Source organism: Coregonus lavaretus, assembly GCF_964263955.1.
Source record: "Coregonus lavaretus genome assembly, chromosome: 30".
In the NCBI taxonomy this organism is placed as follows: domain Eukaryota; kingdom Metazoa; phylum Chordata; class Actinopteri; order Salmoniformes; family Salmonidae; genus Coregonus; species Coregonus lavaretus.
In genome coordinates, this window is record NC_140017.1 from 26,178,132 (window position 1) to 26,203,093 (window position 24,962).

Sequence of the window (24,962 nt, forward strand, 5' to 3'; positions counted from 1 at the left end):
CAGAGAGCAGGACCACTATTAATAAGACGTGTATGTGTGTGTGTGTTGGCTGAGTGGGCAGTGGGGTTGACTTCATCCTCCATTGCTTTTGTCAGTCCTGATAAAATCTAAACCCTCTTCAAACAATGCATTCCCTTCATTCTGTTCCATGTTTCATTGACTATGTAGGAGATGTCATGTTTTCATTTTTTACATTTTACTGTAGTCAGCCATCTCATTCCGTTTCATTTTATTTCCCCCCACACCATTCTGACTTTGTTTGTAGATTTTCTTTCAAATTAATTTCACCTAATGGTTTAAAAGAGCCTGTAACATGACTTACTGCATGGTCGTGTCTCTAGTCTAGTGGTCTGTTGAAGCACTCAGGCAGTGCAGTAAGTAAGCCTGTACTCTGACACAGTGACTTAATGTACACCAGATTAAGGATTGGTATCAAACACACACATCTGCTGTTTTTACTCTCATTAAAGAAGTGTGTTGATATATGAGGACACAAAGTTCAGACATTCACTGACATACTGTTCTTTGTTTGTTACCATAGAAATCCATGATTGATGAATGCGACATTTTTCCAATGGAAAATACCACTATTCATTTGATGTTTGTTTTTTTACCCCCCCCAAAAAAAATAATATCTAAATGTCTGAAGGTAACAGAACTGCTAATACATGTTCACTCTGATCATGACTCTATTTGAATTGAACATAAACCACATTAATGTTTATTAACATGGTTTCTCTGCACGGTTCCCTGTCATAGTTACATCCCCCCTGCTGGCTGGTTAGTGATGTTAGTGTAGTGAAGTCAGTCGCTCTCTGTGGCTGTGTGTGCGTGCGCCATCTCTGATGTGGGAAGATCTGCTGTGTTCTCCCTCAGAGGGAAAATCAAGACACGACACAGATGACTCAGTTCCCTTGAGGATTTAGCCTGATCCCATGTGTGTGTGTGCGGTGTGTGTGTGTGTGTGTATGAAGACAGGGAAGAAGCCTGCTGAGGAGAGTAAACAGCAGGAGAGCTCAGAGTCTATGGAAGGGGAGTCAATGCTGTCGTTGTGCAGTCAAAGTCTATAGGAAGATAGGATGTGGTGGGATCAGAAGCAAGCTGTGGCCACAACACACAACCTGACTGCCAGTTCATTTCCACTGATATCACTCCAAAGTAAACCCACAAATACCGTCACAATAGTTTAAGATTGGAATTAGATGATGGCCTGTGTCAGTATAAAAGATAGGCATCAATGTCTTCACTCGATAATGTGAAAATGAGAGGGCAGATTAATCAGAAAGGGAAACCATATATCAACTGGCTGAGGGTGACAGCAGTCAAATCATGGAGTAAAAAGGGTAGTTCTATATGCTAAATGTTTAATCAATACTGTTCTGGCATTACTTAGTAAGTATCGATTATGCAGAAAAATTGTCAATTTAAATGCTAAAACTTAACACCTAAAATCTGAATCTCCTAACCGAGTGTCTCTGCTGTCCTCTCCAGTGCCTCCACAGATCACCATTAAACCCCAGGACCAGATCTCTGCTCAGGGGCGCAGCGTCACCTTCCGCTGTGGCACCCGAGGAAACCCCTCACCCGCCATCTTCTGGAAGAAAGAAGGAAGCCAGGTAAGAATGTCACTTCCTGACAAACAGGAAGAGAGCGGTCAATAAAGACTACTTTAAAAAAAAGACTAATACCTTTGTAAAGAGGTTAAAATAATTTAAACAAAATTCCAACTATGTAGACACTACAACATGTGTTGTCAGATAAATGGCTCTTTAAACTGATCAACAAAGTAATGATGTTATGTCACATTTAAGTAGGATTTTGATGTGTTTTAGCCTTATTTGTACTCAACAGGCCGTTATTTTGATCAGCAGCAGACATAGTTTTCTCACCATGTTTGTTTGGTGGTGACTCATTTGATTTCTCTCAGCTTGAAACAAGCCGGGGAATCGTTAGATTAAACAACGCTTTTCCCACATTTTTCTCGATTGCCGTGCTCTTGAAGAGACATTGGCCAAGGTGAAATGAGGGAGGGAGCTCGTTTGCATTTGGCTGTGAGATGCGACGACCAATAGGTGTTGGAAGGAATCACGGGAAATGCGTTGGCGAGGAAGTCGCTGTTACCTGCAGACAGATGAAGAGAGGGGGAGGAAGGGTAGATGAGCTACATCAGGTGGGAGAGGAGCTGCCTCCCCGGGAAATAGGTACAGAAACACAATGTTTAACGCCTTCTATCATTATAACTTACTATAAATACCTTCTGATAACAGCGGGGGAACAATCAAGATCACTTAGTCTAGATGGTTCTAGTAGAGGAGTTAACCCTCAGGTCCGCCAGGCAGGGGGAAGTTGGCCTGAGGCTTTCCGAATAAGTTTCAATTTGTTCCAGTCTGTGATAGTTGTGGTGCCTGGTCCCCTGTTTGGGAAGCGGTTTGCTGTACTTTTGGGATTATCTTGTGGCCTTATAACCCTGGTCCTCCTCTCACTCAGTGTAAGCCTCTTAGAGGAATGAAATGGATGGATGGATGGGGAGATAGATGGATGGATGTCCCTTTCCCCTATTCATGCCCATCTCCCCCTCTCATCACTCTGGCCATGTGTTAAGCATCTGTCAGCTCACATCAAGCCAACAGACCAAAACAAAAGTCCCAAGATCTCCTGCTATTCTGTATTGTGTTGGAAAAGTGATGGCCATATAATGCATGCATACACAATCTCTCATCACTAGCTAAGATGCAAGTTTTTCTTTCTCTCTGTGTGTGCGTGCGTGTGTTTGTTTGTGTGTAGATGCTGCTGTTTCCTGGCCAGCCCCTATCCCAGTCCGGCCGCTACTCTGTGTCCATGAGTGGTGAACTGTCCATCACAGACGTGCACCTAGAGGATTCTGGGTATTATATCTGCCAGGCCATCAGTGTAGCAGGAAGTGTCCTGACCAAAGCCCTGCTGGAGGTGGAAGGGGGTGAGTTTGAGGGATGGAGGGGGTAACTTTGGGATGAGGAAGGAATATGGTACTCTGGAGAAGAGAGCCCAGCAAAAATACATTGACATTACAACACACACATATGGATGGACAGATAGGCTCTGACAGCTCTACCATAACCACTGTCAAATAAAGTGGACATTAGTGTGTGTGACAGGACCCACTGACATAATATCCTGTCTGTTCTTCCCTCTCACCCATAGGTCCTTCAGACCGTGTTCCTCCAATCATCCGCCAAGGCCCAGCCAATCAGACGTTGGCTCTGGGGTCCATTGCCCAGTTGCAGTGTCATGCGATTGGTGGACCCTCACTAAGGATTGTGTGGGAAAAGGACGGGGAGCGGATTGTGGGGGACAACCCTCGCATGACCCTGATGGAGAACGGGACGCTGCAGATCACTAACGTTGAGGTACGTGTATGATGTCATGGAATAAAAATATGGCTGTGATCTGATTTTGTCTTTTGATCCTCATGAATAAATTAGTATCGCGCAGCTGTACAGAAATGCCTGCCATCCATCATCGTTACATTTTTACTTTCTCCAAAGCCAGAGGGTAACCAACAAACGTTTTTATGTTCTCCTCCATTATAAAAATGAAGGTGAAACTGAATTTCAAACTGACCTCTCCGGCGCGATTACGTGCCTATGCAGTGTGTAATTGTAATGTTAATGAAGGCGCTTGTTTGCAAATGTAAATGTGTTCTGCTTTGATGAAAGAGCAGTCAGTGGCCCTTTTTTGTGCTGTGGCCTCACCTGGAGGTGAGCGTGCGGAGTGGGGAGAGCAGCATAGTTTGTGCTGATTGACTGTGGTCACGCATGATTAACGATTTCATAGCCTTTAATTACATCTCTGGCACAACTCGCTCTCTCTTGCTCTCTCGCTCTGTCTCTCTGTCTCTCTGTGTCTCTGTCTCAGCAGTGGTGCTCAGCAAACTTGGAGCATTAACACAAGGTCCAATGCATCATTGAGGCAGGGGAAATCTGCCATGTCACTGCGCTCAATGGAACAGAAGAGATGCATTAGCTTGGCATGGAGAGAGAGGGAGGGAGGGAGAGGAATGGAGAGGATGAGATGTAGAGGGAGAAAGAGGGGCTACAAATATTTAGCCTTGGGATCCTAGTCTTCAATATTTCAGCAGTGGTTCAACTCACACAGTTCATCTGTCCACATACTATCAGTCCACCAACCAGAGATCAATGCTGTGGTGAATGATCTAACATGAATTGATGTTGGTTACAGTAGACTGGCACTCCGCCAGCCCAGTGTTAGTAACACTATTAGACCAGTGAAGCGTGTGGACATGTATACAGTACTGTGGAAAAGGAGAGCAGGTAGACTAGGGGTGTCCAACTCTCCCTGGAATGAGTTTGACACCTGTGAGGTAGACCATGCATATGGGGAGATGAATCCCATTTAGACTCCTACTGCTACTGTGGCTGAGTGATGTCTGCTTTGTGGCAAAGTGGCATTTCGTAAAAGCTTTTAACTTTAAACTCTAAAAGTGAGTCTCAGGACGGCGGCAAAGCAATGAACAAAGCAATTAATAAGTAAAAAGAGGAGATCCGCTGCTCCACTCGGATGAGCAAACACAGAAAGGATCTAAAGCACTGTGGTTCCAATGTTTTGGGTCCCCTCTCCTCGTGAAAGGGAGCTCAAATGCGCCTCTCTGTTGCTAGGATACGGATTCGGGAATGTACACGTGTGTGGTGTTGAGCGCCACGGGCGAGTCGAGCTGGAGCGGGACACTCACCATGAGAGGTAAACATATACACACTCCTCTCAGCGCCTCACAAAACCAAACAAACACCATTGGTTTCAAAAGATACATTACACCTTATGGAAACCTACTTTCCTGCTTTAGCTACAGGATTCATCACTACTGTGTGTGGAAATCAATAGACTTGAAAAATAAACAGTCAAACTCATACTATATCCCAGTACACCAAGTTACCATTATCACATACCACCACTGTGTCTCATGTTATCTCATGCCGTATCCCTGTTTGCGTCCCAGAGGACGGAGCCCCTGGGTCATCAGTTCCCAGGGTGTCAGAGTCCATCCAGCTGCCAGGGCCGCCCCAGAAGCCTGTGGTGACAGATGTGACCAGGAACACAGTCACCCTCACCTGGCAGTCCAACCCCCACGAGGGTGGAGCCGCTGTCACCGCATACATCATCGAGGCCTTCAGGTAATGTATACAAGGACTGGGTACCAGAGCCATATATTTAGAAACTGCATTTTCCAACCTATCTTAATACATGGCTTTGCAGGGTACCATATAACTAGAGGATTTATATTTCAATGCTAGGTACTGGGGTCTTTCTAGGTCTGTTGCTATATCAGTTGTGTCCTTGATTTGTATTCACATACAGAGATTTTCAATTTGGTTTAACTAAGCCATTCATACATGTGCTACAGTGGCAGGAAATAACGGCGTGAAGGGAAACCGAGCCATGGCAGATTCAATAAAACCATGAAGCATTCTGGAGCAGAGAGTCATAGAATCAGTTGTATGAAGAAAAAAAGCTGCATTTTCCCTGTGGTCCTGGACGGTACTGACCTGGGGCTATGGAAGGAGAGACTAGCCAGAGAGCTCTCATCACAGAGGCAGAGAGGGCAGAGGCTCTGGGCAGGCAGAGCCAAACACACAGACAGGCCAACAGGCTGCCTGCTGATTGGCACTGAGACTGACAGCACAGTTTGAGACGAGACATTCCCATGGGTAGCTGTTAGCTACTTTCCTCAAACTTCATCTAACAGAGCAAAGTCTTTAAATAGAGCTAGCTGGATGGGGATGTCTCCTATTGCTCCTCCGCTCACCCTCCTAGGGCTGGGGAACAGGGCTGAATGGAAGAGAAGGGGATGCTTGAAGGGGGTTGGATGCTTGAAGGGGGTTGGAGGACAGCAGCGTGCAGATTGTCACTCAGGTCTTATCTGACACCTAGCTAAGGAGCAGGTCAGAGTTCTAGCGCTGCTTCCTTAAGGTGTCCGCATGCTTTCCAGACGAAACAGTTCGGAAGAATTTGTGCATACAGTGGTGGTCAAAAGTTTTGAGAATGACACAAGTATTGGTCTTCACAAAGTTCGCTGCTTCAGTGTTATGAGATATTTTAGTCAGATGTTACTATGGTATACTGAAGTATAATTACAAGCATTCCATAACTGTCAAAGGCTTTTATTGACAATTACATTAAGTTTATGCAAAGAGTCAATATTTTATGCAAAGAGACAACTTTTTCAAGACCTCTGCAATCCGCCCTGGCATGCTGTCAATTAACTTCTGGGCCACATCCTGACTGATGGCAGCCCATACTTGCATAATCAATGCTTGGAGTTTGTCAGAATTTGTGGGTTTTTGTTTGTCCACCCGCCTCTTGAGGATCGACCATCAATTCTCAATGGGATTAAGGTCTGGGGAGTTTCCTGGCCATGGACCCATCATTTCGATGTTTTGTTCCCCGAGCCACTTAGTTATCACTTTTGCCTTATTTCTTATTTTATTTTACCTTTATTTAACTAGGCAAGTCAGTTAACAACAAATTCTTATTTACAATGACGGCCTACACCGGCCAAACCCGGACGATGCTGGGCCAATTGTGCACCACCCTATGGGACTGCCAATCACGGCCGGTTGTGATACAGCCTGGAATCGAACCAGGGGGTCTGTAGTGACACCTCAAGCACTGAGATGCAGTGCCTTAGACCGCTGCACCACTCGAGAGCAAGGTGCTTCATCATGCTGGAAAAGGCATTGGTCATCACCAAACTGTTCTTGGATGGTTGGGAGAAGTTGCTCTCGGAGGATGTGTTGGTACCATTCTTTATTCATGGCTGTGTTCTTAGGCAAAATTGTGAGTGAGCCCACTCCCTTGGCTGAGAAGCAACCCCACACATGAATGGTCTCAGGATGCTTTACTGTTGGCATGACACAGGACTGATGGTAGCGCTCACCTTGTCTTCTCCGGACAAGGTGTTTTCCGGATGCCCCAAACAATCGGAAAGGGCATTCATCAGAGAAAAGGACTTTACCCCAGTCCTCAGCAGTCCAATCCCTGTACCTTTTGCAGAATATCAGTCTGTCCCTGATGTTTTTCCTGGAGAGAAGTGGCTTCTTTGCTGCCCTTCTTGACACCAGGCCATCCTCCAAAAGTATTTGCCTCACTGTGCGTGCAGATGCACTCACACCTGCCTGCTGCCATTCCTGAGCAAGCTCTGCACTGGTGGTGCCCCAATCCCGCAGCTGAATCAACTTTAGGAGACGGTCCTTGCGCTTGCTGGACTTTCTTGGGCGCCCTGACGCCTTCTTCACAACAATTGAACCTTTCTCCTTGAAGTTCTTGATGATCCGATAAATGGTTAATTTAGGTGCAATTTTACTAGCAGCAATATCCTTGCCTGTGAAGCCCTTTTTGTGCAAAGCAATGATGACGGCACGTGTTTCCTTGCAGGTAACCAGGTTAACAGAGGAAGAACAATGATTTCAAGCACCACCCTCCTTTTTAAGCTTCCAGTCTGTTATTCTAACTCAATCAGAATGACAGAGTGATCTCCAGCCTTGTCCTCGTCAACACTCGCACCTGTGTTAACGAGAGAATCACTGACATGATGGCAGCTGGTCCTTTTGTGGCAGGGCTGAAATGCAGTGGAAATTTTTGGGGGGGATTAAGTTAATTTTCATGGCAAAGAGGGACTTTGCAATTAATTGCAATTCATCTGATCACTCTTCATGACATTCTGGAGTATATGCAAATTGCCATCATCAAAACTGAGGCAGCAGACTTTGTGAAAATTAGTATTTGTGTCATTCTCAAAACTTTTGACCACGACTGTATATTATGACAACATTTTGTAAAGTTTTTGTTTGTTTTGGACTTTTTTTTGGCTGTTCGGGCACACACATTTTTTTTCTTGAGGCAAGCCGAAGTTCGGAGCCGACATTTACGCCCCTTCATCAGTGATTGGTCAACAGTAGGGATTCTTCAATGAAGTGTTTGTTGTCATTCAACCAGAGACGACTCGTTTTCATGCACATTTTGTCATTGAGAAATACTGCACCAAACATCTTAGTTAGAGGTAAAATTGCGCAACTAAGATATCCTCTGCAGAATCGTCAAAATTAATGACAGATTTCTGGAGTTATCTTAGATTCATTCTGACTATTTTGAGGAAGTGTATACTGGCTACGGCGTCTCAAAATGGACAAACAGTACTATTGCCGCTTTTTTCTTGTTTTTCAAGTGAAGGTATTTTAAGGGAGTATGCGAGCACACTCGTTTGGTTTGGCTAGCCGAGTACGGCTAGGCGCCAGCCGAACTGAAGCATGCTGACGCATTTAGACTGGTCTCTTTTATCACTCACTGGGTAATTGACTGGACAAACCATACCATAGGCTAGGTAATATGTACTATAGGTCCTCACTGGACTGAGATAATGGCATTCATTTACCCAGCATTCATCTATGCTAGAGGACCCAAATTGTCAAACCACACTCATTTTTGTGTTATTTCTCATATCAGGAGAAGGACAAGGCCAGACAATCCTCCCACAATTCAACCTGTAATTGATTAACGTTCTTTTCCAGCCAATCCGTTGGCAGTGTGTGGCAGACGGTAGCTGACCACGTGAAACAGGAGAAGCACACGGTCATCGGCCTGTACCCAAACACTGTCTACCTGTTCATCGTCCGAGCGGTCAACTCCTACGGTCTGAGTGACCCCAGCCCAATCTCTGAACCCATCAGGACACAGGGTCAGTATGGACACAGAACAGCATATAATATGTGTATACTCACTTAATCACTTGAACTGTTTCGTAGTAAAGTGTTCTGTGATGTTAGGCTGTTCTGAGTGCAGTGTGGTATGACGTCAGGCTGTTCTCAGCGCAGGGTGGTATGTCAGGCTGTTCTGAGTGCAGTTCTCTCTGTGTTGTCGTAGATGGGAGTCCTACAGAGCAGGGGATGGACCGCAGACAGGTGCAGAGAGAACTAGGGGAGGTGTCTCTCTACCTGCAGAAGCCTGTGGTCATATCACCCACCAGTGCCCAGGTCTCCTGGACTGTGAGTAAAACAGAGTGTTATAACCTGTAGAAACAATACGCTACTTTATACTGTGCTTCATACTTTATAATATCTCAGGAAATAGATCATAAACCACCTCTGTCCCGCCCCCTGTGTTCTGTCATTGGTCAGGTGGCGCGTCAGTCTCAGTACGTGCAGGGATACAGGCTGCTGTACCGCTCCACTGGCAGCGCCTGGATGGTCCAGGATGTGAAAGGGGGGCCTGAGCTCAGCACTGTCCTATCAGACCTGCGCACGGACACAGAGTACGAGGTGAAGGTCCGCCCCTACTTCAACGAGCTGCAGGGACTGGACAGCCCCCTGGTGCAGCTACGCACCCCTGAGGAGGGTAAGGCACGCAGCGGGATGCAGGAGGGTCCCTCTCTGTGAAGTCCGTAGGCATAGTTCACTACATCTTTATTGTCGCTGCAAGGGCCGTAACAATCAATTTTCCTCCGACTTTCCTTAGAATTTAGTAAAGATTTTTTTGCTTCTAAAATTACTAATCAATGCTGTGATATGCTACTGTAGGACTCCACAGGACATGCGTATAGGAAAATCTATTTTATTGACCAAAGTCTCTTTTTAATCGTCTGGGTCTCGCTAACTAACAGTTGTCCATGTTCACATCCTTCCAGTGTTGAGTGCTCCCCCGCAGGCTGTGTCAGTGGTCCAGCTCAGCAACAGCTCCAGCATCAGTGTCTCCTGGGAGCCTCCCCCCGCTGACGTTCAGAGTGGTACAGTCTTGGAGTACAAGGTGAGATTACAGAGTGGAGACTGTTGAAGCTGTACCTGGCTAGAGGAAAGTGCTACTCTAGACTACTCTGTCTGATGTTAATTTAGTGAAAAGTGGGCAGTTAATTAGTCACTACAGCTGGTCGTGCGAAAGAGAAAATAAATTATTTGTTTGAATCATCAATGTGCTGATTTTAAGCAGTTGGTTTTATCCTTGTTGCCAAAACATGCTGTGCAGAGCAGAAATGCTGTGCTAGTGGTTTTAATTAAACATTGCACATTGCTCCCTGCTTAGTATCAGTTAACAGCAACACTTCTGTAGAATGCAAAAACACAATTTAACCAATTTAGTCCTCAGATTTAAATCACTTTTCCTCATCTTGTCGATTGGATCTCCTCTTGGTTTAGCTTTGCAGTTGACAAAAAAACCACTTATTTTCTCAGACTTTTCTGGAAAGGCATTTTAAAGCCTATCGTATCCCCATGTCTTGCTGGCTGACAACAACAAAATATCTCCACTTCTGGTTCAGTTGTCCCATCCTCTTGGCAACATGATCGACTTGATGCTTCTAGTGTTATTAAATGTTGTAGGTCGTTTCTGTTCCTCCAGAGTTTCTGTCCCTTTCTGTCCCTCCAGAGTTTCTGTCCCTTTCTGTCCCTCCAGAGTTTCTGTCCCTCCAGAGTTTCTGTCCCTCCAGAGTTTCTGTCCCTCCACCACACAGTATCAAGCTTGTTTCTCTGTCTGCCAGGTCTGGTGCCTGGGGAGTGACTCTGAGATGAAGACAGAGAGCCATATCAACAGGACAGTGGATAGAGCAGTGTTGTCCATCCTACTGACTGGGCTGCTACCAGACCTCCAGTACAGTGTGATGGTGGCTGCAGTCACCATCTTGGGAGTGGGTCAACACAGCCCACCTATAGACCTGGTCCTCAGTGAGTCAGCTTTACCACTAGAAGAGACCCTTCCTTAGATGCAACATTAATAGCCTGTCAACCTGGTCCTCAGTCAGTATGGTAGATTACTAAAGACTAAAGACGAGGCTTGAGGAATACTGCATTTCAACAATTCTTGCTAGAAAGCCAATGGGGTTAGTTAGTTGTCTGTTTATTCAGGAAGCCATATTGGAAATGAATTTGCCAGACTGATAAACTGGACTCTCTATCATTCAGCCCTGTCACTGGACATGCCTTCAGACCCTCTGCAGAAAGACAGCAGCCTCAGTCTATCAGAGCAGATCACTGGAGTGGTCAGCCAACCAGCATTCATCGCTGGGTTGGGCGTGGCCTCGTGGCTGGTGCTCATGGGCTTCAGTGGTTGGCTGTACTGTCGCCACCGCAGGAGGAAGGAGCTGGGACACTACACCACCTCATTTGCCTACACACCTGCAGGTATACTGTAACATCCTTAACCTCAACCCCAACCTATTCACATAGCATACACACAAATCCATTAATATTACAATACTAATCTGTTCCAATCCTGCCACCATCACGTTTGCCAAATCTGGGTATCTGAGTGTCTTCAAATGTGACTTGTTGTAATCTGTGGGTTCAAAATCCTAGTGTTGATGTGATCTATGCCTTTTAGTGTATCTAGCTCAGCAGCATAGCCTTAATGAAATGACAAAAATAAACTGGCAGGCCTGAATCCCAAGTGGGACACACTGTTTTGGGCCCTTGAGACACAGGAGGTTAGAGGCACCTTAATTGGGGAGAATGGGCTCGTGGTAATAGCTGGAGCGGAATAAGTGGAATGGTTGCCATGTGTTTGATGCCATTCCAAGAGTTCGTTCCAGCCATTATTATGAGCCGTCCTCCCATCAGCAGCCTCCACTGCCTTGAGTAAGAAAGATTTTTAATTGCAGCCATTGCTTTTGTTGTTTTTCGTGCAGTTGGATTCGCTCACAGTGAAGGATCTGGTCTCAGCAACGGAAGGTAGAGATCTTGATTTTTATTCAGAGAAATCAATGTAAACATGAGTGGACTCTTTTTATTACAAACTTACAGTAATATCTGACCTTTAGTTCTCTCCATCTGCCTACAGTAGACCAGGGATGCTGGGCTCCAAAATGGGGAACTACCCCTGGCTAGCAGACTCCTGGCCAGCCCCTGGCCTTGCCCACAATGGAAAAGACTCAGTCAACTGTTGCTCTGGCAAACTGGACTCTACAGACAGATACTACAATGGTGAGAGCCCACAGTCATGTCTTGCAACTTGGGATGGGATAAAATGCAGTCGTTTGAACAGAAGCAAAATTAATAGTAATAAGCCGCCAATGCTGCTCAAATGATGGAACCTATTTGAACTTTTGTGATTGACCAGGAAATTGCAGAGGGAAGATCAAGTGGTTCATTCAAGGAAATGGGTTCCACTTTACATTTTTTATAGACTTTCTATTTCTGTCCCGCAGTTGGCATCTCCAATTACCTGAGCCAGTCTGAGAAGTACAGCTCAGTGTCCACCGACAGTCCCATCTACAGCACCATCTGTACAGCTGCTGCTGAGGACCTGCAGGGTCTAGCCTACTACAGCACATACTCCAACACCCCCTGCAGCCAGGGCTCCAACACCCCCTACACCCAGGGCTCCAACACCCCCTACACCCAGGGCTCCAACACCCCCTACACCCAGGGCTCCAACACCCCCTACACACAGGGCTCCAACACCCCCTACACCCAGGGCTCCAACACCCCCTACACACAGGGCTCCAACACCCCCTACACACAGGGCCCTGACCCCAACGCCATTACCCCCGTCCTCTCCAACTCGGGCCTCTTCGGTCTGGAGCAGGACCTGGACCAGTGGACCATCCAGTCTGGACAGTCTGTAGAGTACGCCAAGCTGCAGTACGCCAGGACAAGCAATGGTACAGGCAGCTATTACACTTCTCATGTACTGTAGTTAAGGGCTCATGGAATGTTAGGTGGTGAGGATATAGCTAACTCTGTTACATAGTTGATGTGGGTGTTTGTATGCTGTACAAAAACATGTACATAAATATGTTTCACATAGCTCATTTCTAATGTTCTCCTCAGCTTGATTTAAATAAGTGTGTGGGTTGTCTGCTGTCTCTCTGTACTGTAGCCAAGCTGGTGAAGCAGAGGTCCATGTGTCCTTCATCCAAGCCTGCACCACTCAACTGGGAGGACGTGCTGTCTCTACCACTGCCTGCTAATAAAGAACGGGGTTACACCAAGAGAGACAGGGATGAGGGGAGGAACAGGTAACACCCAGCGCTATATCCCCTGTAGACACCCTCCCATGGGATAGCTTGTTAAGTACAGATGAGGGAACTAACAGTGTATGGAGTGAAATGGCAGTACAGGGAAGGAAAACTAAGAGTGCTGAAGTTGCTACATATTGCACCTTTTCTCCATAACTCATTGTGATTTTCCTGATGTGTCCTTTTTATCTATTCTCTGAAGCCCTCATATGAGGGCTATGTTTAGATTGAATGTATGGCTTGCACTCTATTTTACCTGATAGTTTACCTGAACTACATAGCAAGAGTTCATGAGGTTAGGGCCTGAACCTGTCCTCCGATTCAAACCAGATTGTAAACTCTAGTGATGTTTACTACGGTTAAAGTTGGAGTTAAACATCATTGTCTGGAGGCTCAGGAGAGACTCTTAGTGTGGCTGCATCAGGGGAGTGTACAGTTTCCTCTAACTGATTGTGACAGATAAGATTGTGGCCATAACTGGGGGGACCTAGCTGCTCTGACTGTACATTGTCTTTTGTAATGACATTAGCCACTGTCTGACAGTGTGGATTAGCACTTTCCTGTTTCAATAACATGTCCTATATTAAATCTGCTCTGATGTCTTCTGACGTTGTCACGGCAACATAAATCATTTGAAGTCACTCTTGTGTTTTGTAATCCATTGCTGCTGGTTCCTCTTTTAAAATGTAACTCTGTCAACTACTGTTACTGTCTCTGGATATGGTTGTTAATGTGCCTCAAAGAGTTTTCTTGATGATGAAGTGCAAGTATTGTGTAAGATAGACCCCATAGATGTACAGTGAGGGAAAAAAGTATTTGATCCCCTGCTGATTTTGTACGTTTGCCCACTGACAAGACCGTGGTCCTCTGTAGCTCAGCTGGTAGAGCACGGCGCTTGTAACGCCAAGGTAGTGGGTTCGATCCCCGGGACCACCCATACACAAAAAAATTATGCACGCATGACTGTAAGTCGCTTTGGATAAAAGCGTCTGCTAAATGGTATATTATTATATTATTATATTATGATCAGTCTATAATTTTAATGGTAGGTTTATTTGAACAGTGAGAGACAGAATAACAACAAAGAAATTCAGAAAAATGCATGTCAAAAATGTTATAAATTGATTTGCATTTTAATGAGGGAAATAAGTATTTGACCCCCTCTCAATCAGAAAGATTTCTGGCTCCCAGGTGTCTTTTATACAGGTAACGAGCTGAGATTAGGAGCACACTCTTAAAGGGAGTGCTCCTAATCTCAGCTTGTTACCTGTATAAAATACACCTGTCCACAGAAGCAATCAATCAATCAATCAGATTCCAAACTCTCCACCATGGCCAAGACCAAAGAGCTCTCCAAGGATGTCAGGGACAAGATTGTAGACCTACACAAGGCTGGAATGGGCTACAAGACCATCGCCAAGCAGCTTGGTGAGAAGGTGACAACAGTTGGTGCGATTATTCGCAAATGACAGTTATTTTGTGTTTCTCCCAATCTCCCTCGGCCTGGGGCTCCATGCAAGATGTCACCTCGTGGAGTTGCAATGATCATGAGAACGGTGAGGAATCAGCCTAGAACTACACGAGAGGATCTTGTCAATGATCTCAAGGCAGCTGGGACCATAGTCACCAAGAAAACAATTGGTAACACACTACGCCGTGAAGGACTGAAATCCTGCAGCGCCCGCAAGGTCCCCCTGCTCAAGAAAGCACATATACAGGCCCGTCTGAAGTTTGCCAATGAACATCTGAATGATTCAGAGGAGAACTGGGTGAAAGTGTTGTGGTCAGATGAGACCAAAATGGAGCTCTTTGGCATCAACTCAACTCGCCGTGTTTGGAGGAGGAGGAATGCTGCCTATGACCCCAAGAACACCATCCCCACCATCAAACATGGAGGTGGAAACATTATGCTTTGGGGGTGTTTTTCTGTTAAGGGGACAGGACAACTTCACCGCATCAAAGGGACGATGGACGGGACCATGTACCGTCAAATCTTGGGTGAGAACCTCCTTCCCTCAGCCAGGGCATTGAAAATGGGTCGTGGATGGGTATTCCAGCATGACAATGACCCAAAACACACGGCCAAGGCAACAAAGGAGTGGCTCAAGAAGAGGCACATTAAGGTCCTGGAGTGGCCTAGCCAGTCTCCAGACCTTAATCCCATAGAAAATCTGTGGAGGGAGCTGAAGGTTCGAGTTGCCAAACGTCAGCCTCGAAACCTTAATGACTTGGAGAAGATCTGCAAAGAGGAGTGGGACAAAATCCTTCCTGAGATGTGTGCAAACCTGGTGGCCAACTACAAGAAACGTCTGACCTCTGTGATTGCCAACAAGGGTTTTGCCACCAAGTACTAAGTCATGTTTTGCAGAGGGGTCAAATACTTATTTCCCTCATTAAAATGCAAATCAATTTATAACATTTTTTACATGCATTTTTCTGGATTTTTGTTGTTGTTATTCTGTCAGTTCAGTCCTTCACGGTGTAGTGTGTTACCAATTGTTTTCTTGGTGACTATGGTCCCAGCTGCCTTGAGATCATTGACAAGATCCTCCCGTGTAGTTCTGGGCTGATTCCTCACCGTTCTCATGATCATTGCAACTCTACGAGGTGAGATCTTGCATGGAGCCCCAGGCCGAGGGAGATTGACAGTTATTTTGTGTTTCTTCCATTTGCGAATAATCGCACCAACTGTTGTCACCTTCTCACCAAGCTGCTTGGCGATGGTCTTGTAGCCCATTCCAGCCTTGTGTAGGTCTACAATCTTGTCCCTGACATCCTTGGAGAGCTCTTTGGTCTTGGCCATGGTGGAGAGTTTGGAATCTGATTGATTGATTGCTTCTGTGGACAGGTGTCTTTTATACAGGTAACAAGCTGAGATTAGGAGCACTCCCTTTAAGAGTGTGCTCCTAATCTCAGCTTGTTACCTGTATAAAATACACCTGGGAGCCAGAAATCTTTCTGCTTGAGAGGGGGTCAAATACTTATTTCCCTCATTTAAAATGCAAATCAATTTATAACATTTTTGACATGCGTTTTTCTGGATTTTTGTTTTGTTATTCTGTCTCTCACTGTTCAAATAAACCTACCATTAAAATTATAGACTGATCATGTCTTTGTCAGTGGGCAAACGTACAAAATCAGCAGGGAATCAAATACTTTTTTCCCTCACTGTATACTGGGGTCTTACTGACAGTGTTTTTCACTCAGTGTCAGATCCCTGGTTTAACAACTAAGAGGGTATTTTCTCACTTTTCCCTCCTGTACTAATCATGTTTTCTCTTCCTCCTGCTCCCAGTAGCTCAGATGAGGATGAGGAGGACTGGTGTCCCCCGCTGCCAGCCAGGACCTACCTGATGGACGGCTCCAGGGAGGAGTTACCCAGCCTTCCCTCCTCCAGAAGAGAGGAGCTGACCCAAGGCACCATCTCCAGCCTGCAGTCCACAGCCACGCTTCCCCCGTCCCCCCAGGAGGAGACACGCCCCCCGCTGCAGCACTTTGATCTGCTGGCCTGCTACGGGCCCGGTTCCCAGGTCTCCCATTCCAACCCCAATCTGTTCGCCAATAAGGGCGCCTACGATGTCAGCGGGCCATACCACACCAACCAATGGGGAGACACCTTCATGGGGGAGAACTTTACTTCAGAGAGGAGTGGCAGAGGTTAGTTGTACAAACCTGTCCCTCTCTCATAGTTCTAATGCATAGGATAATTATTTATATGTTTAGCTAGCCTTTTGAAAATGACCAGCCTGGTCACAGAACTGTATGTGCTTTAGCCACTTCCTTTGTCATGTGTTGCCATGCCATACATACAGTCCATGTTTGGCATGACAACAAACTGGACTAGAGGAGTTGGCTAAAGCACAGACAGATCTGCTACCAGGCTAATCCATAATTGCATAATTATCCTGTTCTTTTCTGTCAGGACAATCTCCTCCTTTCCTGGCTGAGTCTGCCCACGCTATGCAGGGGCACAGAACCAGGAGCAAGAAGAAAGGCCTCCAGGAGGGCCAGCACCGACGAGAGCTGCATGACCAAGCAGGTAAGACATAGTGGACAGTGGGCTACTTTTATGTTATCTTCATATCATATTTTCTCTTTGGAGAGGCTTTTATACAAGGCAACACACATAGCTTTTGGAATAACAAGTTACCCCAGCTTATTATTTGCAAGAACTTAGAAATGGCTCTAACTTCTTGGAATTTTGCTAGAGGAGGTTTTTAAATGCACATAAGTAACATGCCCGCCATGGGATTCAAGCCACATCCTTACAGTACAGTATATTTACATTTTGGTCATGTAGCAGACAGTCTTATCCATTACGAATCATTAAAGTCCTATAGTGTACATCCAACTGTGAATAGATAGACAGCAGTGCTTTAAAGAGGCCACCTGTGTGGTTAAGTGAAGGCAGTGTTTTTTTATCATGAGCTGTCAATCAGTCTGTGTAGACCTGCCCCCTCCACCAGCCCCACCCCCTGCAGCAGACAACCCCCTGCAGCTCCTGGCTGATGTGCTGGGCTGCAGCCGGACACCGTCGGCGGACAACTCGCCGGCTCTGCAGAGGAGAGGCGACTACTCCTCACCCCAGAAGAGGGGGCCTGCCATGTGGGGCTCACAGGGTATGCATCAAACCATCTAATTAATGCAAATACAGTGGGGAAAAAAAGTATTTAGTCAGCCACCAATTGTGCAAGTTCTCCCACTTAAAAAGATGAGAGAGGCCTGTAATTTTCATCATAGGTACACGTCAACTATGACAGAAAATCACATTCTTGGATTTTTTATGAATTTATTTGCAAATTATGGTGGAAAATAAGTATTTGGTCACCTACAAACAAGCAAGATTTCTGGCTCTCACAGACCTGTAATTTCTTCTTTAAGAGGCTCCTCTGTCCTCCACTCGTTACCTGTATTAATGGCACCTGTTTGAACTTGTTATCAGTATAAAAGACACCTGTCCACAACCTCAAACAGTCACACTCCAAACTCCACTATGGCCAAGACCAAAGAGCTGTCAAAGGACACCAGAAACAAAATTGTAGACCTGCACCAGGCTGGGAAGACTGAATCTGCAATAGGTAAGCAGCTTGGTTTGAAGAAATCAACTGTGGGAGCAATTATTAGGAAATGGAAGACATACAAGACCACTGATAATCTCCCTCGATCTGGGGCTCCACACAAGATCTCACCCCGTGGGGTCAAAATGATCACAAGCAAAAATCCCAGAACCACACGGGGGGACCTAGTGAATGACCTGCAGAGAGCTGGGACCAAAGTAACAAAGCCTACCATCAGTAACACACTACGCTGCCAGGGACTCAAATCCTGCAGTGCCAGACGTGTCCCACTGCTTAAGCCAGTACATGTCCAGGCCCGTCTGAAGTTTGCTAGAGTGCATTTGGATGATCCAGAAGAGGATTGGGAGAATGTCATATGGTCAGATGAAACCAAAATATAACTTTTTGGTAAAAACTCAACTCGTCGTGTTTGGAGGACAAAGAATGCTGAGTTGCATCCAAAGAACACCATACCTACTGTGAAGCATGGGAGTGGAAACATCATGCTTTGGGGCTGTTTTTCTGCAAAGGGACCAGGACGACTGATCCGTGTAAAGGAAAGAATGAATGAATGGGGCCATGTATCGTGAGATTTTGAGTGAAAACCTCCTTCCATCAGCAAGGGCATTGAAGATGAAACGTGGCTGGGTCTTTCAGCATGACAATGATCCCAAACACACCGCCCGGGCAACGAAGGAGTGGCTTCGTAAGAAACATTTCAAGGTCCTGGAGTGGCCTAGCCAGTCTCCAGATCTCAACCCCATAGAACATCTTTGGAGGGAGTTGAAAGTCTGTGTTGCCCAGCAACAGCCCCAAAACATCACTGCTCTAGAGGAGATCTGCATGGAGGAATGGGCCAAAATACCAGCAACAGTGTGTGAAAACCTTGTGAAGACTTACAGAAAACGTTTGACCTGTGTCATTGCCAACAAAGGGTATATGACAAAGTATTGAGAAACTTTTGTTATTGACCAAATACTTATTTTCCACCATAATTTGCAAATATATTCATTAAAAATCCTACAATGTGATTTTCTGGATTATTTTTTCTCATTTTGTCTGTCATAGTTGACGTGTACCTAGGATGAAAATTACAGGCCTCTCATCTTTTTAAGTGGGAGAACTTGCACAATTGGTGGCTGACTAAATAATTTTTTCCCCCACTGTATGCAAATACACACAGTACAGTAATATAAAAGCCACAACCACACACATATTGTGATTGAGGTCTAGTAATGCTCCGTCTACATTCATACACATACAAATCCTCCGTGGTCTTAATATAACGCATCGGTTTAAGCACACATATCTAGCAGCAATCCCCTCTACCCAGGTGGACAGAGATGGTGGGGAGTCTGGTCCAGCACTTAGATTCTGAACCATATAATTCCAGCTGCACTTTTGAGTGATTGCAGTATTGCATATTGTCATCTGCAGATGAGGGGGTAATCCCGTACTGCCCATCCAGCTTTCTGCCCCGGGGCCAGATGTCAGGCTACGGTTCCCTTGGTGGAGGGGCCTCCTCGCGGGTTTCAACTGGACAGCGAGAGCCTGGAGCTGCCCGGAGTAGGGACGAGGTGAGTCCAGTGTGAAGGACAGCAGGACTGGCTCAGTAGAGACATGATGTTAGTCCTATAGTTATCAGTGTTGGTTGTTGTCCTCCTAAAGTCTAGTACTGTAGTGGGTTAATGTAAGGCAATGATTTGGTGATGATCCAAGACAACTTTGGGTCTTAATCAGTGTTGATTGGTGTGGCACAGAGAGCCAAGAGACCCAGTGGCCCAAGACATACCTGGCTCTCCGCTGCTTTAATTGTTCTACTAATCTGGTCTGGTTTATCCAACATGTTGGTAATATTAATTCCAAATCAAGACTGCAGTGTTTCCATCTATAGTATGTTGCACAGGGTAGATGATGTACATGTCAAACTAATGTTTTGACAATGGCTTAGATGTAGGCAAATATGGGGGTCAGTAGATTTATAAGAGCTCAACCATAAATGGAATACTCATATTTGTGTGGCTAAGCCTTGGCTAAATTACAGTGTCAGGATTAGTTTTTGGCACCAGCCCCATCGCTGATTGTGTTGTGTGTTTGTTTACTTTCAGAACCTCATATAGCTGGAAGCAGATTATGTGACGTGAAGTTCTCCGCCATGTGTTTTTTAAAAGGTTGTTTTGCTGCTTCCATCTTTGCTGAACTCCAGCCTGTTGCCATGGTGTCAAAGAAGAGCTGAAGACTAAAGTTAAAGCATGTAGGCTTGCCACCTGCTTTTCCAATATTAGTTAATGGGTTTTTTATCATTTGATTCTTTATTTATAATTTGTATGTGATTTGATGTCCTGCCTCCATATGTATATAGACATCTTTGCAACTTTTTAAACATGACCTGGGATAAAGATAATATATTGTATTTTGAGAAAAGGGAAAGAACGTTTTAAAAATGACTATAGATATTATACATCAGATGTTTGAATGTACCTTATGTTTATTGTTTACCCTGAAACCATGATGATGTTTGTGTAATGAAAGGATATGAGGCAGAAACTCTGTTAACAAGACCATCTGAGAGTTGGGCATCTGTGAGGGTGGGTGAGTGTGTTTACAGTTTCTCTTTCTCTCTCTCTCTCGCGCTGTCATTGTGGAGTCAACCTCCTGCTTCTTCTAAACAGGCATATCGATCTTTTCAACACCAGATGAAATAGCCTTGTCATTTTAGGTTGTGATGCTGAAAATGTGTGAACGTATACCCTTGTTAAACACCAATTGTTATGTTCTGTCATCAGTGGAATGATTTGTTAAAAAATACCAATAAAACATTTGTTACTCTAAAGACATTTCCCTAGACTGTTTCCTGGAATCGATCTAGTGTAGGTAATCCTATTGTAAATACCTGCTATATTGATTCACATTTACAAGAAAAATGTGCCCTTTTTCCTGTGTTCTTTGTATTGTGCCGCTGTGCACTGACTTTGATGTAATGGTTAACTGCTAAACCCAGACAGATTTCAGATTGTGTTTTCTACCAGACATTAGAAAGTAGTTAACAGTAAGTTGGTGAGGGGGACAACCCATCACAAAACTACAGTAGAGAAAACTGGAACAGGCAGTGATATGCTACAGTTAAAAGGTAGCCAGAGGAGGGAGAGGTTTTTATTTAGTGTGGAACATTGGGCAGGATATGTGAGGTGTGTTAAATCAACTGACTGGCTGTGAGCGTTGTGGACGAGGTTGGGAGAGAGAGGAGCATGTGAGCTGTTCCACCTGAGACACTCTTCCCGGGTCTCTAAAAGCTCCTCTATGTACAATATGAACCTCCTTTATTATCTGGCTAAGCATAGAGAGCTCTCTAGTGACTGGTACACTGGAATCAATCATAAATCCATGTAGTTACCTTTCAATATGGTCTCAAGCCATTCTGAAAACCTCAGCTTGAGATCCTGTTGTTAGGTAAGAACATGTAGGGGTTTATTGAAAACAGAGAGGCGCTGGGAAGCAGGAAGATATAGAAGAAGCCACCCAATCATCTTCATATGTTTATTTTGTATTGGGTAAAAATTGCACGAGAAGAACAGACCAATGCCTTATTAAAATGTCTGTTGAATGTCACTGGACTACAAAGGGACATTCTTTCTGGACACAGTTATTTGGTGTGGATGTTGGTTCTGGGACTGTTGAAATTAGAGTGGGCAGGGGGAAAGACAGTGTATTATGATAAGCAAATATCCACAGGGACCCAGAAAGATTGGTGATAATCCATCAGAATTTAGAGGGAAGGGGTTAAGCAGTGGGGCATTGTTTCTTAAAATATGTTTGTATGCTTGTTTGTGCTGTGAATTAGGCTATTTTTTATGATTCACAACCCCCCCCTCAGACAGCAAGGCTCAGTTACAGACCAGTGAAAGGCCACTTCACATGTCTCTGTATAGAATGTTTTTCAATCGATAGTTATGTTTTTTTCCATCATCAATATATGAACAGAAATAAACATCCACTGAGATGTTTTGATATCTGTGGCAGGGTTGGGGTCAATTCCATTTTAAATTAGTCAATTCAGGAGGTACACTAAAATAAAAATTCCCTTCAATGCTTTTCAATGAGGAACATTTTACATTTTAATTGGAGTTTGGTTTTTTAATTGACTAGAATTGAAATGGAATTGAACCCCAACCCTGATCAGTTGTATATGATGGGATTGTAAATATGAGAACTGATCTGTTGAGTAGAGATTCATATAGAAAAGGCCAACCATGAATCCACTTCAGCATCATACACACAGTAAGAATATATAATTCCAAAATGTTTGAAATCAATGGAAGATGGGATTATGAATGTGATCTGATATAGATTAGATTATAAATCAAACATGGTTGTCATCATGGAATTTGCAGAGATGATCACATGTACTGTTGACTAAATACTCCGGAGCCAGTTAACATCTGGAGGATGACAATGAACACACATGCTTATTACCAGTTGGCCAGATACTGGTTAGATGAGTAAAAGAGGCCTATGGAACTGGCTCCATCTGTGGATGTATGACTTGATAGAAGGCACCATCTGGTGGCTGTTACATAGCGTTACCCTTCTGCCCAGTCATGAGTTGTACATAGCCCAGTCATGAGTTGTACATAGCCCAGTCATGAGTTGTACATAGGATCCACAGATAATACTGCCATTAGGCCACACAGACGCTGTCACAATGGAGCTTTTTTTGTCTCTTATCTAGCTCAAGCATGACTCGAAATTTGAGCAAAAGAACTAGGAAATTAATCCAAAATGTGTAAAAAACAAAATTAACTATGCACTCACTGATGAAAGTTGCTTTGGATAAAAGTGTATTTATTCTAAATGGCATTTAAATTAACAGAACTCTCAACAAATCACTGGCTGTTGACAGACATTTTCAGCCTAACGAAACACATTAAAAATATATATATACAGTGGGGTCTGAAATTATTGACATCCTTGATAAAGATGAGCAATAATGCCTTTAGAAAGTATTCAGACCCCTTGACTTTTTCCACATTTTGTTACATTACAGCCTTATTCTAAAATTGATTAAATTAGTTTTTTTCCTCAATCTGCACACAATACCCCATAATGACAAAGTGAAAACAGCTTTTCGAAATTTTAGCAAATGTATTAAAAATGTAAAACAGAAATACCTTATTTACATAAGTATTCAGACCCTTTGCTATGAGACTTGAAATTTAGCTCCGGTGCTTCCTGTTTCCATTGATCATCCTTGAGATGTTTCTACAACTTGATTGGAGTCCACCTGTGGTAAATTAAACTGATTGGAGATGATTTGGAAAGATACACACCTGTCTATATAAGGTCCCACCGATCACAGTACATGTCAGAGCAAAAACCAAGCCATGAGGTCGAAGGAATTGTCCGTACAGCTCCGAGACAGGATTGTGTCAAGGCACAAATCTGTGGAAGGGTACCAAAACATATCTGCAGCATTGAAGGTCCCGTAGAACACAGTGGCCTCCATCATTCTTGAATGGAAGAAGTTTGGAACCACCAAGACTCTTCCTAATGCTGTCCGCCCGGCCAAACTGAGCAATCAGGGGAGAAGGATCTTGGTCAGGGAGGTGACCAAGAACCCGAAGGTCACTCTGACAGAGCTCCAGATTTCCTCTGTGAGAAACTTCCAGAAGGACAACCATCTCTGCAGCACTCCACCAATCAGGCCTTTATGGTAGAGTGGCCAGACGGAAGCCACTCCTCAGTAAAAGGCACATGACAACCCGCTTGGAGATTGCCAAAAGGCACCTAAAGGACTCAGACCATGAGAAACAAGATTCTCTGGTCTGATGAAACCAAGATTGAACTCTTTGGCCTGAATGCCGAGTGTCACCTCTGGAGGAAACCTGGCCCCATCCCTACGGTGAAGCATGGTGGTGGCAGCATCATGCTGTGGGGATGTTTTTCAGCGGCAGGGACTGGGAGACTAGTCAGGATCGAGGGAAAGATGAACGGAGCAAAGTACAGAGAGATCCTTGATGAAAACCTGCAAAAAAAATCTTTTTTGAGTTTCTGAAAGTACACTTTAAATATATTTTGTGGACATTTAAGTTAAATATACTTTTTTGAGAGTACACTTAAGTATAATTTCTTGAGATATGAGAAAGTATATTCTCAGGAAGCATTTTCCTCAGCTGTGCATGTTTCCTTATGTGAAATAAACAATTGTTATCATTGTCAACTTTCTCTGCACTCTTCTGAACAGGAATTCAGAAAGTACTTGAAAACTCCTCATTGGCACTGAAACTACAGTGCCTTGCAAAAGTATTCATACCCCTTTGGACTTCTTCACATTTTATTGTTACAAATGGGATTATGAATGTAATGTGATCTGATATACAGTTGAAGTCGGAAGTTTACACACACTCAGGTTGGAGTCATTAAAACTTGTTTGTCAACCACTCCACACATTTCTTTTTAACAAACTATAGTTTTGGCAAGTCGGTTAGGACATCTACTTTGTGCATGACACAAGTCATTTTTCCAACAATTGTTTACAGACAGATTATTTCACTTTTAATTCACTGTATCACAATTCCAGTGGGTCAGAAGTTTACATACATTAAGTTGACTGTGCCTTTAAACAGCTTGGAAAATTCCAGAAAATGATGTCATGGCTTTAGAAGCTTCTGATAGGCTAATTGACATAATTTGAGTCAATTGGAGGTGTACCTGTGAATGTATTTCAAGGCCTACCTTTAAACTGAGTGCCTCTTTGCTTGACATCATGGGAAAATCAAAAGAAATCAGCCAAGACCTCAGAAAATAAATTGTAGACCTCCACAAGTCTGGTTCATCCTTGGGAGCAATTTTCAAATGCCTGAAGGTACCACGTTCATCTGTACAAACAATAGTACACAAGTATAAACACCATG

General features: G+C 44.3%; 1 pseudogene across 1 annotated transcript in view; it reads left to right on the forward strand.

Moving 5' to 3' along the window:
* The window catches only part of LOC311106176 (roundabout homolog 2-like), a 55,021-nt pseudogene extending 34,734 nt beyond the window's left edge, over nt 1-20,287 (forward strand). The window contains exons 7-26 of the transcript in view: nt 1,492-1,616; nt 2,785-2,956; nt 3,181-3,386; nt 4,656-4,737; nt 4,994-5,168; nt 8,562-8,728; nt 8,914-9,035; nt 9,168-9,384; nt 9,674-9,792; nt 10,520-10,703; nt 10,941-11,159; nt 11,663-11,705; nt 11,815-11,957; nt 12,182-12,637; nt 12,856-12,994; nt 16,293-16,651; nt 16,917-17,033; nt 17,443-17,613; nt 19,489-19,628; nt 20,223-20,287. The product of the transcript in view is annotated as a roundabout homolog 2-like (transcript). The remainder of the gene's footprint in view (nt 1-1,491; nt 1,617-2,784; nt 2,957-3,180; nt 3,387-4,655; nt 4,738-4,993; nt 5,169-8,561; nt 8,729-8,913; nt 9,036-9,167; nt 9,385-9,673; nt 9,793-10,519; nt 10,704-10,940; nt 11,160-11,662; nt 11,706-11,814; nt 11,958-12,181; nt 12,638-12,855; nt 12,995-16,292; nt 16,652-16,916; nt 17,034-17,442; nt 17,614-19,488; nt 19,629-20,222) is intronic.
* Nucleotides 20,288-24,962: the final 4,675 nt, after the last annotated feature.